This window comes from Thamnophis sirtalis, unplaced genomic scaffold (genome assembly GCF_051295495.1).
Source record: "Thamnophis sirtalis isolate CommonGarterSnake01/CBP01778 unplaced genomic scaffold, rThaSir2_p1.2 scaffold_7, whole genome shotgun sequence".
Classification (NCBI taxonomy): domain Eukaryota; kingdom Metazoa; phylum Chordata; class Lepidosauria; order Squamata; family Natricidae; genus Thamnophis; species Thamnophis sirtalis.
The window spans coordinates 12169921-12189149 of NW_028261387.1; positions in this window are offsets into that span (position 1 = coordinate 12169921).

Here is a 19229-nt window from a genome sequence, read left to right on the forward strand (position 1 = left end):
ATGTAGATTGCATGTATTAAACCGAGGTGGCGCAGTGGTTAGGGTGCAGTACTGCAGGCCACTTCAGCTGACTGTTATCTGCAGTTCAGCGGTTCAAATCTCACCGGCTCAAGGTTGACTCAGCCTTCCATCCTTCCCAGGTGGGTGAAATGAGGACCCAGACTGTGGGGGCGATATGCTGACTCTGTAAACCGCTTAGAGAGGGCTGGAAGCCCTATGAAGCGGTATATAAGTCTAACTGCTATTGCTATGTATATGCAACCTACAATTTTCAATAATTCACCCGCATGTGTAAATGATATAATATTGTTGCCAGGTGATTAAGAAGTATATAAGTTAATCCTCCAGAAACTTAGTTTACTGTACAATAGATCTACATGTTAAGGCTCATAAAATTGAGATATCATTTAATGCATTTTCCCCTAGCTTGGTGACTTCTAGCTATGTTAGAGCTACACCAGTGGTGGGTTTCAAAAATTGTTCGAACCTACTCTGTGGGTGTGGCCTCCTTTGTGGGAGTGGCTTGCCACCCATGTGACTGGATGGGAGTGGCTTGCCGCCCATGTGACCAGATATGAAGATGCCAACGACACTTGTCAGAACCACCTTAAATCACCTCACACACAGCACTGGCATGCATAAGAATAGGATGTAAACTTGTTTTTTGAAAGGCACCTTTGGTTTGCGTTAAAACAACTTCAACACACGCAATGTTCCGATTGCACCACAAACGCAGTAGTCATCCTTACCTTTCACAGAGGCACTGAGGTTTATAAATAGGAGCATGATAGTGTAGGATAATCATATCCAAGGACCTCTGGTGGGTTTCAAAAAACTTTGGAACGTCTTCTGTAGGTGTGGCCTGCTTTCCGGGTCCACTGGTGGAACCTCTTCTAACCGGTTCGGTAGATTTGACGAACCGGTTTTACCGAATAGGCGCGAACTGGTAGGAACCCACCTCTGAGCTACACTACCAAAATGGCCAGCGAACATGATCAATAACTGTTGCGGTATGCATTCAATGCTTCCAAGCAGAGGGCACTACTAGCTCCCTAGGTTTTTATTTTAAAAAAAAAACAGCTGTAGAAACATGAAGACCTCACAAGTGGGAGATAAATGTCTCTCCTCCCCCATGCCAATAAACATCTGTTAATAAAGTATCGTATTGATTTTTTAAAAAACATCTTGAAATACCCATTATGTGTAAAGGGAATGGAAGCTAGAAGGAGCTGCAAATAGATAGAAATTAATTTTCTTCTGCAAGATCAAAAGCATACAAATGGGGCACCAGGACACACAAGCAAAGCACTTGAATGGTTGGGGGAAAGCCTCTGAAGAAAATCATGGCAAAACATATAGGTGACTGTTGTGGCCCGGCAGGAGCTGTTGGAGCTGCCACCAGACTCTGATAGCGAGAGGCCTTATGAGTCGGCCCTGGAGGATGTGGAGGACCCTGGACAGGGTTCCGACTCGGAGCAGGGCACAGAGAGACTGGTTGGCCATCAGGTGGCGCCTGAGCCTTGGATCAGTGGGGAGGAGACAAGAGAGAGTGATCCAGAAACCACCCGTGAGTTCTTCCGGGATGCACACCGTCGAAGGGCTACTCGGCGTCAAGAACAACTACGTAATTACAGGAGGTAATTACACTCAGCTGATACTCAGTAAGCTCCTCTCCCGATTATAAAAGGGACTGCTTGTGCCATGCCCTTCTTGCAGAAGTCAACGTTAGGGACTAACGAGAAACAAACTTGGCAGGCTGGATTGCTGCCAGAGTTTGTTTGCATTGCTGCCAAGGTTTGTAGGACTTGCTGCCAAAGTGCTTATCTCTTTGTTGATTTGGCTTTCAGCCAACGAGAGTCTGGACTTATTAAAAAACATTCTCATTTACGTTTGTCTCAGCTTTTGTTCCTGGACGGAGGAGGGGGGGTCAGAACAGGTGACTGATGCTGGCATCAATGTATAAAATGCCACCTTAATCACTGGTAGCAGTATAAAACATCAAATACTCTCCCCCCCCCCAAGTACAGAAAATATATGATTGCTTTTATGGTCACCGAAGATTTAGGATTACCCCTACGGCAGGTGTAGCATGGTAGAATAAACAGCAAAGCCACCTATCTGAATAATTGCTAGATCTTGTTCCCTAAGTCAGGTAGGTAGGTAGAAGAGAGAGAAAGCGAGAGAGAGGTGATAGGTAGGACAGAGAGAGAGAGAGAGAGAGACCGATAGGCAGGCAGGCAGGCAGGCAGATGATAGGTAGATACATGAGAGAGAGAGATAGGTATAGAAGATAGGATGATAGGTAGGTAGGTAGGTAGGTAGGTAGGTAGGTAGATTAGATGGATGGATGGATGGATAGATGGATGGATGGACGGACGGACGGATGGACAGACGGATAGACAGATAGATAGAGATAGAGATAGATAGATAGATAGATAGATAGATAGATAGATAGATAGAGATAGCTAGATAGCTAGATAGCTAGCTAGCTAGCTAGCTAGCTAGCTAGCTAGATAGATAGATAGATAGATAGATAGATAGATAGATAGATAGATAGATAGATAGATAGATAGATAGATAGATAGACGGACAGACGGATGGATAGATAGATAGATAGATAGATAGATAGATAGATAGATAGAGATAGATAGATAGATAGATAGAGATAGATAGATAGATAGATAGATATAGCTAGATAGATAGCTAGATAGCTAGATAGCTAGATAGCTAGATAGCTAGATAGCTAGCTAGCTAGATAGATAGATAGATAGATAGATAGATAGATAGATAGATAGATAGAGATAGATAGATAGATAGATAGAGATAGATAGATAGATAGATAGATAGATAGAGATAGATAGATAGATAGAGATAGATAGATAGATAGATAGATAGATAGATAGATAGATAGATAGATAGATAGACGGACAGACGGACGGACAGATAGATAGATAGATAGATAGATAGATAGATAGATAGAGATAGCTAGATAGATAGCTAGATAGCTAGATAGATAGATAGATAGATAGATAGATAGATAGATAGATAGAGATAGATAGATAGATAGAGATAGATAGATAGATAGATAGATAGATAGATAGATAGATAGATAGATAGATAGATAGATAGATAGATAGATAGATAGATAGAATATGACTAGTATTGATGATGTTACATAGTTTGGGTAATGAAACCGCTTCAAGAATACATCCAAGCTCACCACCAGAGCTAGATATAATCAGAAAAGTGTTGGCTTGTGCGGAAGCAGATAGGCTCACTCTTGAACGTAAAAATAAAGGGGAATCAGAATATTTTGAAGTCTGGAATAGATTTTATGACTGGTATAAGACAAGGTGACAAGACTGGAACAAACTATATATACTGTGATTGGACAGAAGGAATGATAATGTATTAAGTAGGCTAATTGTCAATAGTTGTGACTAGTTGTATATAATGTGAATGTATAGTCACTCCGACTGCGCAATACTGCATTGTTTTAAATGTAAAAATAATAAAAAATATATTGGGAAAAAAAGAATGCAACCAAGCTCAGAGAGCACCCAGGGCCCTTCATACCTAGATATAGATAGATATTTGATAGATAGCTAGATTAAAAAAACAGCTACTTATAATATGTTTCTTTTTGAGAGAATCTCTAGAATTGCTTTGCTTTCCACATGAAGCAAAAACATACCTTGTTTTAAGGGAGATGCTTCAGAGTTTTCATTTAGGTCTTATTTTTTGGGCCATGAATGGATTTGACCATTTGGCCAAACTAGTAGCCGTGTTTGGATTCCTTCCAAAGACCACATACATTTATGCACCATGAATTTAAATAGACTAATTAGCACAGAGGTGGGGAACTTGTGTCTCTTGACAACCAGCTGAGCAATAACCAAGCATCCTTCATCCGATTGCTACTTGTTAAAGTTGTGGAAGTACAATGCGCCAACATCTGGAAGGACACAGGTTCCCTAATTTGGATGTAGTGAAATTTGCAAATGTTTTAGCTGAATACCAGACCACATACCTCTATTTAAATACAACTGGTTTGACAAATGCTTCTATTTCAAACATTGGTTTCCAGGCTGCAAATTAGACACACTGCTGCTAAAGCCACCAGAGCCCCTTTAGATACACAGAACTGGAAATATGAGTCTCTGAATTCCAGGCCATGGAAGTTGCCCATTAAACACAACTTGAAGCAAGAATCAAACTTAAAATCAAATAACAATTGTGGAGTCAACAATTCTGGGGGGGGGGGGAAATCATGGACACCTGAGAGGAATGAGGGTAAGGGATCTAAATTTGTAGCTGTTTTTATGGAGAGGGAGGGGGCTTGTATAATTTTTTCCTACTGTGCTGGGATTCTTTTAGAAGGAATTGAACTACAGAACCGTTCAGAAAATTGTTGCTATTCTAATCAGCATTAGTATTGCTCTGCATTGTTCAAATAAAGGTGTGCTTTCCAATTTGACCAACACTTGACTGGTTTAACTGACTTGTAGATGTCCATGTATTATAAACTGGGAAAAAAAGCTAACATTAAAAAAAATGCAGTAATTTCCAAGATCTCCATACTGATACCGGTATCTTTCAGATATGTTGGATTACAAAGCCCATCATCTGTAACCAACACAAGTTTGTAAAGATTAGATGGAACACCACAATTTTTTTTTCTAGAGGTATGTACTGTCTCAAACAAAAATCAGATTTCTTCACCAAGAATTTCACCTGATGAAATACCTTTAAATTTCTACTTGGCAAGAAGTTAGGCTGCCATTTTAACTTCTCTTTTGAATCCTAAATGTAAAATGTAGCATCTATAGAAAGAAGGGGCAACATCAGACTGTCATAAACATTTCATCTTCCTCTACAAGGCCAGGATTCTCCCATCCACCCCCCCCTCCTCTCCTTTCCCCAAGAACTGCTTTTATCACTCAACACCTTGTTGGCTCTGATTGCAGAAAATGCACCTTATAAATATATGATAACCATCCTGTAATAGGGAGTGTGACAATTTACTTCACAGTGCATTTCAGGCTGCTAATTGATCGTTTCAGTCCGGGGACTATGCAGAATAAATTACAGCCATCAAAAGGATATCACAGTTCATTCTTGTTGTAGAATGCCGGCTGTGTCTTTCCTTGCTCGTCTTTTGTTATAAAATCAACCACGTTGCTGTTAACTGGATGGACCGTTGAGCAAACTATCAGCTACCTATGATGGCCACAGGAGGGCGCTCTATTTGCATTCTTTTGGAAACACAGGATTGAGTTTTGCCAGTTAACTGCATGGCTGAAACTGATTTAGTAATATTCTGGATTAATATATAAACAGCCAGGATTGTACGAGGTAGTGACTATCGCAAATTAGTAAGAGAAAAATTCTAATGAGATTACTCCCACTATCACCACTCTTCAATTTTTAAGTCCTCCTTTTAGAATAGAATTGAATAGAATATAGAATATAGAATTCTTTATTGGCCAAGTGTGACTGGACACACAAGGAATTTGTCTTTGGTGCATATGCTCTCAGTGCACATAAAGAAAAATAAAATAGAATACATACATCAAGAATCACAAGATACAACACTTAGTGATAGTCATAGGTTACTAATAAGCAATCAACTCATACTAGGAAACAAAACAATAAAAATTGTAAAGATACAAGCAACATGGTTAGAGTCATAAGTGGGAAAAGATAGACACTAGGAAGGATGAGAAGAATAATAGTAATACAGTCTTAGTAAATAATTTGACAATGTTATGGGAATTAGTTGTTTAGCAGAGTGATGGAAAAAACTGTCCTTGTGTCTTGTTGTTCTGGTGTGCAGTGCCCTATTGTGTCATTTTGAGGGTGGACAATTTCTGTCCAGGATGTGAAGGGTCTGTACATCAATTTTTTATAGATCATTTTTTGAATGATCAAAGGGGAAACAAACAAGCAGAGCTAATTGTGGGTTAGTAAGCCCCTTAAACACTTAGAAAGAAATTGTTTTGATTTCTTTCCAGATCTTATTGCTTTATAAGTAATATTTTTTAAAAGTACACCTAAGGATGCTAGTTAATATCAACGACAATTTAATAAAACCCATGCATGTAATCTAATAGTAAAATAAAAAGCCAAGAGAGGTAATTAATTCTTCCATTATGTAAAGTAAAAAATATTTTGACTGTAGGTAAACTAGTATATTTAGGGGTATGCTATTAATACAGAAGAATTAAGATATTTATTTAATTAAATGCATCCATTTTTTTAACTCCAAAGACTTGATGAGAAATCAACGATTTTCTGAAATAAAAAGGTACAACGCATAGTATATTGCTTCACGTTATACACAAATTCACAGATAAATATACCTGTCTATAATATATATATAACTATATACTTGTGTATATGTTATACACAGATTTTCAGGTAAACATAGTTCACCATGTTTATAGTAGGGCAATATGGCAGATGTGTTGGGCTTTAGAAAGTTTTGTCTGATGAAGAATGGCCTAAAGTATTTGAAAATTCGAGGTGAATAAATAAATCTTTCAGGCATTTCTTTGGGCAGTCTTCAAAAGAGCTGAAAGGATTATAGTCTTGTATTATGGGAAAAAATATGTATGCAAGAACTTTCTGTAGAAATTATCACTGTTGAAACACACAACAGCTTTTCTTAATTAGCACTTCCTTTTTATTCAGGCTTGTACCACTTTTTTCCACAACACACCTGATCAAATCTAACAGATTAACAGTAACAGAGATGGAAAGGACCTTGAAGGTCATCTAGTCCAAACCCCCTGCTCACGCAGGAGACCTGTACTAGGGATTCGAACCGCTAAACTTCCGACTTTTCTGACAGACAAGCTCAGTCCCTTAGCCACTGAGCCACCTAGTCAGAATCTGTTGTGAAGGTCACTTATGAGAGAATGGTAGGCTTACAGAGTTTACTAATCCAAAATCAAACAAACTGAATCATGGTTCAGAAGGCATGAGCCAAACCATTGTGGATTATAAACCTGGTTTATGGATGGATTCAATCAGTTGTGGCTTATTCAACAAATCATAGTTTGCCATTGTATCAATCTAGCCTTGGGTTATGTGTTATCACCAAGGTGATACAAAGAAAGACTTCATATCATGTGATAGGCTGCTCTGACTATAATTGGAATAACAAGATATTCATAATTAGCTTAAATCCACACTGTTTTCAGTGGAGCAATTCTAAACATGACTGTCCCAAAGATGCTTTTTCAAAAAGCAACTGGACTTTGCTTTTCCTTGAAGATATTTTGCTTCTCATCCAAGAAGCGTCAAGTTTTTTCAAGGAAAAATAGAGGCTAGTTTGAAAAAGTATTTTGGAGCTATCATGACCCAAATGACTGTGAATCTCCATAGACCTATAAACACGACTGAATCAGAATTTACCCCATTAAAATACTGTAGTACCTAAATGTAAGAATGCCTGAACTGGTAAAGATAATTCATAGCATAACATCAGCACTTATCTTCATTTTTTATTCAGGCAAACTCTTGTTGAGTTAGTGTTAACATTTACTTCAGTCAAAAGACTGCTGTTATGAGTATGAATTGCCAAAACACATAATTCCACTTCTGATTATTCATGCTGTGCTAATGAGAAATTATCCTTCTCTAAAATGCAAGAACTCCAGGGCATTGATTTCAGGATTTTTTTTTTCTTCTACCTAGAATTCTGCACTCATAAAATCTGCCACAGTGAAATGCAAACCTTGTTGCACAATTTTTGTACAGGCATAACGAAATGTATTTGAAGAAAGGAAAACCAGGACATCTGAGTGAAGTTTCTGAAGTTCCTTCTGCCGGAAGAAGAGAAAAAAAAAACCACACTGTTGTAGTAAACACAGATGTATACTTTAAAGGTTTGTTGCACGACATGCACATCACACGAAATATATCTTGTCTCAATTTCATCTTCAAACTAATTCCCTGACATTTTTTATCGGCATAGTTTTATATTACCTGCTTGCATCTAGGTGATAATACAGATAAAGTGTTTGCAAACTTAGCATAAATGTATAGGTGAGCAAATCTGAATAAATGAAGGAGAAGGGAGGGCACACTTATTTTCTCTTATTACATGAATTAATTAGTGGAAATATACATTTAGTGAGTAAAATTAGCAAAACTGTGGATATTATTTCTTAAATACTGTTGCGTATACAGAAAAAGAAATTTGTCAACATTGTTTTCCTTCCTTCCTTCCTTCCTTCCTTCCTTCCTTCCTTCCTTCCTCCCTCCCTCCTTTCCTCCCTTAATAATGTTAAGAGCTAGGCTAACATTCTGTATATCCCATAAAAATCAAATGTAGCCCTACTCTTACAAAAGGAAAATATCAGCTAACCTGCACATCAAGGGCCTGTTTTCCAGGAAAGGGGCAAAAGGGAGATGTTTTTAAAATTTTCCTTAGAAAAATCTCTTGAGAAAATATGTAATTCATGTGGCCTTGGACTTATCAACAATTATAGGATCCTGTTTATCCAGTTATGACAATCCTAGGAATATAGGTAACCTTATACCAAATACAATGTTGTCTGGGAATGATAGGCTTTGCAATCTTACTGTATTGGGAGGTGGTCAAATAGGGGAAGGCAGCCATATGCCCAAATTTACCCCTTAAAAGTGAATATTATTTTCCCCTTTTGTTCTGAATCTTCTTTCTTCTATACTTTTGTTGCATGACTGAATATAGATGTGGTTAAAAGATCTTCCCCATGTTTAATACAAAACCCATCTACTGGAATTTTAAAGCACAGCTTTTGGATCTTACCTTTTTTTTCTGCTTCTCAAGAAAAAGAAATGGAATTAAATAGAATTTCATTTAATTTGGGAGGCTATAAAGTTCCCTACGTCTCTTCTGTCTTACTTTTGTTTAAAAAACATATTACAGGGAACTCTGTAGAGGGTTTTGGGTACATCTGAAAAAAAAATAACCATCTGAAATTCAGATAATTTGGATATGCCATAATTATAAGATGTCACACTGACATGATATGTAAAGGAGATGCTATTATATATCATCCTGGGAAACAAGGTCTGTACATCTGCTAAGGGTTTTAACAAATAATTCTCAGCCTTCTCAAAAAAACTGCAACTCCTTGTTTCCTCCAAGGAAACCTGTGACAATGAAAACTATCATTTAAATTGCTAGTGCAGATGTACTTAACATTACATTCCTCCAAGGACTTGCTAGAACCAAACTTAACATTTTTTTAAAGATCATTAAAAAAACAATACCCTGGTCTTCTGTTTAGTAGCTGGCAGTGCATTATTAACATTCTAAAATATATTTCAAGATGAATAAAAAATGTATGGTGGGGTTTTTTTTTCTCTGTACGGTTGGAACTGTAATTACACTTAGCACCCAAATTATCTGGGCTTTTTAAAATAGATGAATAAAGATCTAACAATGAAAAACCAAAAGGCGATACCTGTTAATATTACTAGCCTGTTTTGCTAGAGCTTTAGTGCTGATGATAGCCTCTCATTGCTCTTTACCAGCAGCAGAAATGAAACATTTTATTCAAAAAGGTTTGCTAATGTACAGTTTTTAGAATTTGGCTTATTGTTCCGGTACTCGGGAAGCAAAGCGTAGGATAAAAAGGATGCTTTCTGCGTTGCAGTATCGGCTGTACATGGAAAGGAAAATAGCTTCCCCCTGCATTTTTGTCTTCCTTTCCATCTCATTCACAAGGGGGTGGCTGGCTGGTGTTATCCAATGTCCATGGAAAGCTGTTTAAAACTTCTTTCGGAAAGTTGCTTAAGAAGCCAGAATGTAAGAAAACTCGGGTTGATGGGAGTTAATTGATTTAATTGGATGCTGCTGTATAAAAATTCCTTTCTGTAATTACTCTTTTTTTTTCTTTTTTTTAAAAAGTGCTTTTTACATTGTGAGTGAGCAATTTCATTTCTCCTCCCTTTGGAGTGAAGATGGAGAGATGATTCAGGCTCTTGTAAATAAATAATTCAGCCTTTCTCCTCACTCCACTCTCTGATCTCTTGCATATGTAAATTCCCCTCCGGCTTCCATATTCAAGGATCATCCGGATTCTTCTTCTCCACACTCTCCCTCCCACCCATCCACCCCCTCGCTGCTGAGGATGGTCTCCAGAAGAGGAGGAATTTGGCTGCAGATGACAAGATAAAGATTCCCATGCTGACACACCATGGAGTCAGTCTCCGGATGGGAACCTTGGTCTGGCCCAGAATTCTTCCTGCACTTCCAGTTTTCCTAACAAAGAGCTCCCACCTCTCTTTTTAATAGCAATAGCAATAGCAGTTAGACTTATATACCGCTTCATAGGGCTTTCAGCCCTCTCTAAGCGGTTTACAGAGTCAGAATATCGCCCGCACAGTCAGGGTCCTCATTTCACCCACCTCGGAAGGATGGAAGGCTGAGTCAACCTTGAGCCGGTGAGATTAGAACCGCTGAACTGCAGATAGCAGTCAGCTGAAGTGGCCTGCAGTACTGCACCCTAACCACTGTCTTGGTTATGCACTACATCAGGGGTATCCAACCATGGCAACTTTCAGATCTATGGACTTCAATCCCCAGAATTCCCCATGGCTGGCTGAGGAATTCTGGGAGTTGAAGTCCACAAGTCTTAAAGTTGCCAAGGTTGGACACTTCTGCACTAAACGTAGTTGCATAACTCTGGACGTTCTTCCCCTCTCACATGGTTGTTGGTTGCAACCCAGACCAATAGGGATTTTCCCAGATCAGGAAGTGGATGTGGCTCACCAGGGTAAGGGAGAATCAGGATTCATCCAACCAGTGAAGTGCAAAATAAACCATAATATTGAACCTGAAATGTTCCTGTGCTAAAATAAGTCATGGAAATGCCAGCAGAAGCTTTGCAAATTAAGAACTGATGGAATATGGAAAATCAACACAAGGGTCAAATAATCTCCCCTACCATCTTTTGAAGCAATGGATGGTACTCTTCTATCAAAAATTGTATGTTGCACTTCGGTCCATTTAGGCTGGAATTTGGTAGCAAGCCATTTAAAAAAATGTTCCTCTCTTATGTCCAGTTCTAGAGAGATTAACTGAGTTTACTGTATATCTCTTTCTATTTGCCAGTTGTTTTTCATGTTGTATACTCTGGTTAAAAATAGTGATACCCAAGACTGCTGATGAATCCTGCTGCCTTTCCCCCCATCTGTGGGCACTTCTATGCTCCCCCCCCCTTCGGCTTGTGTTGCTTTTGAAAAGAAAAAAATATTTACGAAGAAAGAAAAGACTCCCAGGAAGTTGAATGACGGTTTTTATTTGCAAAGGGTAAGAAACGGAAGACGTAAAAATGAAGTATAACTGCGTGGCAGAAGAAGACCATAGCAAAGGGAGGCTGAAAAGCCACTGAATATCAAAGGGGGCGTTTGAATTCTCCTTTAAGCTCATCCACCCCTTCAGCTGCCCCTCTGAATGGAATGCAAGGCTGGCATCTTGCTAACAACGCCCAAATGTGTATATTTAATTGTGACCTGCTTGCGCATTCCCGTTGAGGGAGGATGCAGATGACAAGACAGATACACACACACATCTACACACATCAAGAAGGGAATAATAACTGAATACAGCCAGTTCTGAGTTCACAGGCAAACATATCAGTACAAAGTCACCAGCTTTTCTGCGGAGTTTGTTTTTCTTTTGCAGCTCCCGTGTTTTATTGACTGTTTGTGTGATGCGGCACAGGAGAGAGAGAAAAGGAAGAAGAGCTTAAAGTGGCCCAGTTTACGATACAAACATACAGATGAGATCAGAGATCTGACACCGTGTTTCGCTCAGGACTTTAAAGGGGAGAATAAGACAGGGCCTCTCCTGCTGTGTGGGGGGAAAAAAAAGAAAACAAAAAGGAGAAAAGATGATGTCATTTCCCCCCCCTCTTTTTTTTTTTAAAAAAAGAGAGAGAGTGCAGCGTGATCTTTTCAATCACTCAAGCGTTTGCTAGTAGGATCAGCACCGTCCCCAAATAAGAAGGACGGATCCTTGAGCATCTTTTGCAGATTTGATGATCAACCCACCCACGTCTCATTTAAAAAAATATTAGATGCAAATCCTGCACAACCTCATTGGTCATACAACGCACACATGCATAGTTAGGAAGCCTGGCTTTGATTTTTGGCTGCTAATAAAATCGGAAGTGGAAGATTGTTGCCAGAAAGCTCGGCCAAGTGATACGAGGCTGGTGGTTAGTTTAAAGAGAGCCTTTGCTCTTCTCCCACTAAGTAAAATTCTATCCTTGGGAAGGTCTGCACGGTCCCCTTCTGTGTGGTTTTTCCAGCATAGGATAAAGTGCTTTATTTTAATTTCTAAGTGCCTTTTAGCTTTCCAGATTCTTTATTTTTATTTTTTTATTATTTAGCTTTTAAAATTTCTGATGGCTCATATATATATATACCATCAGCCTCGTATCACTTGGCCGAGCTTTCTGGCAACAATCTTCCACTTCCAATTTTATTAGTAGCCAAAAATCAAAGCCAGGCTATCTATCTATCTATCTATCTATCTATCTATCTATCTATCTATCTATCTATCTATCTATCTATCTATCTATCTATCTATCTATCTATCTATATGTTATATTTGTGCTGATAAATAAATAAAGGGAGACTAGTATAGATCTATTTCAAGCTATTTAGCTCTCATCAGCTAGCCATATATATATATATATGTTGTTTGATTTGTAGTTTGTGTTTGCATTTTTTTTTTTTTTTGGTAAATACAAGGTGCCTTGGGAATTTCTGCGGAAGAGCAGTATAGATATTTCTGTAATAAATAATAAATAATAGCTAAAGTTAGTAGAGTTATAGCATTGCACTGATTTTATTATGCACTCCATCTTGAAGGCATGAGGCAGTTAAGAGTAATTAAAAGTGTAAAATATAGCATTAAAATACAGTAAACCCTTTCCCTAAGCAAAAAATAAAATACAATATTCCACTCCCAATTACAGCCTTAATTAATGACTCCTAAAAGCTACTCCAGAAAGGAAAATATTCCGATGCTTCCAAAATATCTTCATTCCCAAAATGCATTCCCCAGCAACAGCTCTATTTGGTCTCTGTATCTTCTCTTTGTAATGCGAAATATACATACCTCTGTAGTAAAGAAATCTACTATTCGCCATTCTTGTGTATCGCAAAGAGAGCTCTACAACTGTATGGTGTGTTTGTGTGTGTGTGTGTGTGTGTGTGTGTGTGTGTGACAAAATGTGCAATCTATAAGCATAAACTATGTCATTTCTCTTACTCAGGATTTATTCAGGATTTGAAATGCTATTTTAATGAAAATGACATCACTCCTGCTAAGATGGAAACTGTTGTTGGCTTGAGGGGACCTCAACTTTTGAAGAGGATTGAAATGTTTACTGAGCAGGGTTGGGGGTAAATTAAAGGGTGAATCCCAAAACAATTTGTCTCTGTGAAATGGCTATAAGATGGGAGATCCAAAAGGAATGTTTGAAGCAGGAACATTCCATATTTCAATCTTTCTCTATAGAATCCACCTACCACTATCAAAAGAAGGAAGTCAGAATCCTAAGTCAGAATTTGTCCATTTACTTACACTCAGCATCAAGGATGCAGCTGTAGAGGTGGTCAACAGTATTAAGTATCTGGGGGTGCAGATAACTAACAATCTGAACTGGTCTCTCCACACGTCATCCTTAGTGAAGTGTGCAAACCAGCATTTGCATTTCTTGCATTGGATGAGGAGAGCACATTTTTCTCCTTCGGTCCTGGCCAGTTTTTACAGAGGCACAATTGAGAGCGTTTTAACAAACTGCATCACTGTTTGGTTTGGTGGCAGCAGTGCCTCAGATAGAAAGTCCATACAGAGAGAGGTAAGGACAGCCGAGAAGATTACAAGAAGCTCGCTTCCTGTTATTCAGGATACTGCTTATAAGTGTTATGTGCTTAGAGCTCAAAACATTGTTAGAGTCCCCCATACACTCACTTCATTGTCTCTTTCTGTCACTCCCCTCTGGGAGGACGTTTCGAGGTATTTCTAGCAAGACTACCAGATTCGGTAACACCTTCGTTCCCTATGCCATCCGCCTGGTAAACTCGCAAGATTCGTTTTTCTCACTATGTAAATGTATGTGGATGTATACATCCAAAACTAGACTGTGTGGTTTCTCTGTGTCCAGTGGTGGGTTTCAAAAATTGTTCGAACCTACTCTGTGGGTGTGGCCTCCTTTGTGGGAGTGGCTTGCTGCCCATGTGACCGGATGGGAGTGGCTTGCCACCCATGTGACCAGATATGAAGATGCTGATGACACTTGTCAGAACCACCTTAAATTACCTCACACGCAGCACTGGCATGCATAAGAATATGATGTAAACTTGTTTTTTAAAAGGCATCTTTGGTTTGCGTTAAAACAACTTCAACACACGCAATGTTCTGATTGCACCACAGACGCAGTAGTCATCCTTACCTTTCACAGAGGCACTGAGTTTTATAAATATGAGCATGATAGTGTAGAATAATCATATCCAAGGCCCAGAAAAATTTTTGGAACCTCTTCTGTAGGTGTGGCCTGCTTTCCAGGTCCACTGGTGGAACCTCTTCTAACCGGTTCGGTAGATTTGACGAACCGGTTCTACCGAATAGGTCCGAACTGGTAGGAACCCACCTCTGTCTGTGTCATATAATATATGTGGGCATATGAATATTTTTTATTTATTAGTCATGTTTATGTAGCGTATATTGGAGGTGGTGATCCTTTGAGAGCTGTATGCATCAAAATTTCATTTTAACTTATGCCGATCAGTGTACGTTCAAAGTGACAATGAAATTATTCTAAGTCTAATGCTGTAACGTCTGTCTGAAGCTGGAAAGAGCTCACCTGTTTCGGGAGGAGCCTGATTCTTTCTCCATCAGTCTCTCGGGCAACTTTTGAACGCAGATGAGATTTCAACAGGGGAGGAGGCCCTTTCAGTTGAGGTGAGCCTTTACCCCGGAACCTGTCCCCTCTGCCCCTCCATCAGTCTCTTTCCTTCTTCACAAGACCATGAGCAGAATTAGGAGGCGTTTAACTTTTTGCCAGACGCTTTCACCGTGGCTTTGCATTTTGTCCCTGGGACTTTTAAAGGAACTAATAACATTCTCAGTGAGGGGCAAATCCTGTTAATGAACAAATTAAAGTTCAACCTGTTATTCAAGTTCACAGCTATGGGCCTCCCTACAAGCTGCTCTTTTAATAAAGAGTTATACATGTTACTTTCTTTCTGCCCCTTTGATTAACTTTCCTCAAGGCTTTCAGATCCATGCCTCTGTTTAAAAGCAATGCCTTCCCCAAAGCCTGGATGAAGGGAGCCTTAATCCCACCTTAATTTAGCAACTTTTGTAAAACACATAAAAGCTCCGGCACAACTTTTGTGCGCTCAGATGACTCCATCACAGCCCAGAAGACCCACAAGATGGAACTCCACCTCCCACAATTTCTTGCTGCTCTCTTTCCCCAGCTCTTTTTCTTTGGGTGTGGGATTTCATTTATTTTCTAGAGATTTCCATGAGCAGCAGAGGTATGGGTGGAATCTCTATGAACAGATTGGACCAGTGGTGCGATTCAAATTTTTTTACTACCAGTTCTGTGGGCATGGCTTTGTGGGAGTGGCTTTGTGGGCGTGGCAGGGAAAGGAGACTGTAGAATCTCCATTCCCTCCCCACTCCAGGGGAAGGTTAGTGCAAAATCCCCATTTCCTCCCTGATCAGCTGGGACTCGGGAGGCAGAGAATACATGGGGGCGGGGCCAGCCAGAGGTGGTATTTACCGGTTCTCCGAACTACTCAAAATTTCCACTACCGGTTCTCCAGAATACTGTAAGATCTCCATTCCCTCCCCACTCCAGGGGGAAGGATACTGCAAAATCCCCATTTCCACTCTGATCAGCTGGGACTCGGGAGGCAGAGAATACATGGGGGCGGGGCCAGCCAGAGGTGGTATTTACCGGTTCTCCGAACTACTCAAAATTTCCACTACCGGCTCTCCAGAATACTGTAAGATCTCCATTCCCTCCCCACTCCAGGGGGAAGGATACTGCAAAATCCCCATTTCCACTCTGATCAGCTGGGACTCAGGAGACAGAGAATACATAGGGGCGGGGCCAGCCAGAGGTGGTATTTACTGGTTCTCCGAACTACTCAAAATTTCTGCTATTGGTTTTCTAGAACTGGTCAGAACCTGCTGAATACCACCTCTGACCAGACCCCAAAGGAATCCTAGACTGCCCTCAGCAAACCAGAGGGGGAAACATCCCTCCCAATACATTGCCCAGGTTTTGACTTCATTTTAGTCTAGGTTCCCCCGGACTATCCACATCACAAGAGCACCAATTCTAGAATGACCCAGCCATTCTCAGAGTTTTAATCTAAGATAACTCTGGATTACAATTCTAGTGTCAGGGTACAAAGTTAGGGAAGATGTGGCATCTGAAAGTTGATCAAATGTGACATCAGTAAAAGAACAGCCTTTCTTCAGTGATGCTAATGTCCCTCCTGTAGAGCTAAGTCTTCTTGCACCGTCTTTCCTTCTGTTTCTCTCAAGGAAATAGCTGACGATTGTGTATTCAGCCTGGCTGGTTTTCTGGCCCCCTTCCCTTAAATCTGGTTTTAAAGCATGCAAAAAAAATCACATTTTCCATTTAAAATGTTGTAAGGCAGACAGGTTAGATTAAAGTTGATGGTGGATTATATCCCAACATGACAGTTGGTGGATCAATGATAGAGTTAAAAAGATGGTGCCTATTAAGCTGAAAAAACATTGGTGGAGTTTCGAAGTCTTATTTGCAGGCTTAGAAGCCCGTCTACTTGGCTTTTCTGGAGTGGGTTCATAAACAGTTTTAATTTCGTGTGAAAGTTAACTTTAGGAGCTTTCCAGTGGTGGGATTCAAATAATTTAACAACCGGTTCTCTGCCCTAATGACCAGCAGGGGAGGGGAGGGGGCTCAGTGGTCATGTGACTGGGTGGGCATGGCCAACTCAACGTCACTCAGGTCAATGGGCGCTTCACCTTAGCTGTTACAATGTAATAAGGGTTAACCAGAGAGGCAGTTTCTGTAAGCAGGGCAATAAAGATTAGGCTAGAAAAAACACCAGAATGTTTCCTTCCTGCCTTTCTTACAGGATTAGCCCTGTAAAGTGGGAAAAAAAACAAAAGGAGATTTCTTCCAACAATCAGTTCTCCGGACTGCTTAGAAAGTTAAGAACCGGTTCTCCCCGAATAGGTGCAAACTGGCTGAATCCCACTACTGGAGCTTTCTCATTCAAACTTCCACCCTCGCCCTTGAGCTGCACTTCGCTTTGCTGCACCCATTTCTTCCAGTGATATTTAGACAATCTTTGTCCTCAGATGGAGTGGGCCCAGAGATGCCAATCTTGAGAAAACCACTTATCGGAAATGCCCGTGACAGGGGCAGGAGTGGGATGCTGCCAACATTACTGCAGGTTTGGCGCGCATGCAATTTTTGCATGCGTGCGCAGTTGCCCATAAATAGGTATGTGCATGCGCAGAACATTAAAAATGGTGGGGAGGATATGCCGCGCCAACCAGGAAACTGGTTTGGAGGCATGACAGGCCTGGGTTGCTGTTGGTTCTGGCAACCCATTACTGGTTCGGCCGAACCAGTCCGAACTGGTAGGAACCCACCTCTGGACTGGGGGACTGCATGATATTTTTGCACCTAGGACCTGCTTTGACCATAAGGGCAAAAGGCAAAGAGTTCAAAGAGATCCCTGTGTCTTGGCTTATTGTTGGTTTATACAATAGCTATAGCACTTAGACTTATATAATGCATCTCAGTGCTTTACAGCCTTCTCTAATTGGTTTATAGAGTCAGCATATTGCCCCAACGGTTCACCGACAAATGCATGCTCGACAAAAGCGCGACCGACAAAACCACGGTGAGAAAACCGCGAGGTCAAAATCGCGCCCACAGAAGGGCGCCGAAAAATGCCAACAAATGCGCGCTGACAAAAGCGTGACATCAAGAAACAACGTGAAAACAAAGTAATAACCCTAACCCTAACCCTTACCCTAATCGCGCTTTTGTCGGCGTGCATTTGTCTGCGCCATTTTGTGGGCGCTATTTCAAACTCGTGGTTTTCTCGTCGTGGTGTTGTCAGCGCGCTTTTGTCGAGCGCGCATTTGACGGGTCACGGTCCCCAACAATCTGGGACTTCATTTTATTGACCGCGGAAGGATGGAAGGCCTGAGTCAACCCTGACCCACTCATATTCAAACTCCTGGAGTGAGCAGTGAGAAATTATCCCTCATTTTTCTTGGACTTCCCTCTCTTCAACATGTAGCTGAGGTAAAAATTGAGGGTTTCCTATCTGACATATTTCTTAACGAATCTAAGTTCAAATATAATGAAAGTCTGCTAGAATTAATTGACAGCTAAGTGCCCACTCTGCACCCGAAACAACAGCGAACTTATGAGTATTTTTATTCTTTTTAGATGGGACTTGCTTCGTTATTTAGTGTTCTTTTAACACTCTTCACATGCCTAGGGATACCTTCGCTAACAAGATCTTATGCTGCATTCCAATCTCTAATCGGTGACACATTAAGTAGATGAACAAGCTGGGCCGATCAGTCGTTTTCAGCCGAATCCACCTCACAGTTGTGAGGAAAAATAGGAGGAAGAAGGAGTATTAGGTATGATTGTTGCCTTGAGTTATTCATTAAAATAAAACCAGGATTTAAAAAAAAACCTTTAACAATTGACTCAGTGAAGAATCCTTTCCTTTGTTATTCAGTCCAAATGAAAATATATGAAAATAACTTATGTTTTCATCACTGATTCTTGAGTGTGGGATGAGCTGTTGGTTTAACACTTTCACTATTAAAAGGTCGCCCAGGATTTCTTGTTGCCCAAATATGGAGCACCAACCTATTTCCCCTTACCCCAGTCAAGCAGAGGTGGGTTCCTACCAGTTCGCACCTATTCAGGAGAACCAGTTCATCAAATCTACCCAACCAGTTAGAAGAGGTTCCACCAGTGGACCAGGAAAGCAGGCCAAACCTACAGAAGAGGTTCCAAAATTTTTTGAAACCCACCACTGGTCCTTGGATATGATTATTCTACACTATCATGCTCATATTTATAAAACTCAGTGCCTCTGTGAAAGGCAAGGATGACTACTGCGTTTGTGGTGCAATCAGAACATTGCATGTGTTGAAGTTGTTTTAACGC